Raw genomic sequence first — 1,727 nt, 5'->3', positions numbered from 1 at the left:
GTGCAGTTTTGGTCCCCTTGCCTTCTTCTTCTTCTTCTTCTTTGGCCTCCTTGTCTCAAGAGACAATGGGTAAGCGCCTGGAGGTGGTCAGTGGTTTGTGGAGCAGCGCCTGGAGTGGCTATAAAGGCCAATTCTAGAGTGACAGACTCTTCCACAGGTGCTGCAGAAGAAATTGTTTGTCGGGGCTGTTACACAGTTGGCTCTCCCCTTGCGCCTCTGTCTTTTTTCCTGCCAACTACTAAGTCTCTTCAACTCGCCACACTTTAGCCCCGCCTTTATGGCTGCCCGCCAGCTCTGGCGAACGCTGGCAACTGACTCCCATGACTTGTGATCAATATCACAGGACTTCATGTCACGTTTTCAGACATCTTTAAAGCAGAGACATGGACAGCCGGTGGGTCTGATACCAGTGACAAGCTCGCTGTACAATGTGTCTTTGGGGATCCTGCCATCTTCCATGCGGCTCACATGGCCAAGCCATCTCGAGCGCCGCTGGCTCAGTAGTATGTATAAGCTGGGGATGTTGGCCGCCTCGAGGACTTCTGTGTTGACTTACCTTACCTTAGGAAGGATATTATTGCCATACAGCGAATGCAATGAAGGTTCATCAGACTTGTTCCCGGGATGGTGGGACTGTCCTATGAAGAGAGATTGGGGAAATTGAGTTTCAAAGAATGAGAGGTGATCTCATTCAAACCGACAAAATACTTAAAGGAATAGACAGGGTAGATGCAGCTAAGATGTTTCTCCTGGATGGGGAGTCTAGAACCAGGGGACACAATTTCAAAATAAGGGGGAAGTCACTCAGGACAGGGATGAGGAGAAATGTCTTTACTCAGAGGGTTGTGAATCTTTGGAATTCTCTACCCCAGAGGGCTGTGGAAGCTCAGTCATTGAGTATGTTTAAAGCAGAGATTGACAGATTTCTGTCAAATGACAGAAGGGGATATGAGGATAGTGTGGGGAAAAAGACATTGAAATGGAAGATCAGCCATGATCATATTGAATGGAGGGGCAAGCTTGATGGGCTGAATGGCCTACTCCTGCTCCTATGTTCCTATGTAACCATTCACAATTACTCTGTGTTTCCTGTCACTCAGTCAACTTCACAGCCCTGCTGCCAATGTCCTTTGACTATGATTTACATGGAGTGGACTTCGGGATGGGGGAAGGGAGGGATTAACCTTGGAATCATTTTTTAAAAAACAATTAATTGCAGGAAAAGGGAGAATGACGGAAAAATAGACGTCCTTACACAGTTTATAATGTGGCTTTGATGAGCTGAATTGATTGCAGAACAAAATTTTAAAATAAAAATTTTCACTAAGGACAGCAGAGTTCACTTTAGCAGCAGACAATTACAATATTCTCAGCAGTAAAACACAAAGTGGATATTATTGGGTGGGGGGGGGGAAAAATTACAGGTTCCACCGAGATTTGAACTCGGATCGCTGGATTCAGAGTCCAGAGTGCTAACCATTACACCATGGAACCACGTGCTGACTGTGGCAACAATGTTTCAAAAAAGAGATACTTACCAGACACAGTCACCGCTTCCTGCAGATACTGGGGGGCGGGGAGAGACGGGGAGGGAGGGGAACGAAGAGGGGAGGGCACCAGGGAGGGAGGAGAGAGCCGGGGAAAGGGACAGAGGGGAGGGTAAGAGGAAAAAGAGAGGGAGATAAGAGAGGGGGAAGGTAAGGAAGAGGGGAGGGAGCTGCAGAAAG

The 1,727-nt window shown here is 47.5% G+C and overlaps 1 non-coding gene across 1 annotated transcript; it reads right to left on the bottom strand.

Annotated features, from left to right (window-relative positions):
- Positions 1-1,422: 1,422 nt before the first annotated feature.
- Positions 1,423-1,494, bottom strand: trnaq-cug (transfer RNA glutamine (anticodon CUG)). The gene has a single exon. It is a non-coding gene; the product is annotated as a tRNA-Gln (tRNA).
- Positions 1,495-1,727: the final 233 nt, after the last annotated feature.

This window comes from Heterodontus francisci, chromosome 41, assembly GCF_036365525.1.
Source record: "Heterodontus francisci isolate sHetFra1 chromosome 41, sHetFra1.hap1, whole genome shotgun sequence".
In the NCBI taxonomy this organism is placed as follows: domain Eukaryota; kingdom Metazoa; phylum Chordata; class Chondrichthyes; order Heterodontiformes; family Heterodontidae; genus Heterodontus; species Heterodontus francisci.
This window is presented reverse-complemented; position numbering and strand designations above follow the sequence as displayed.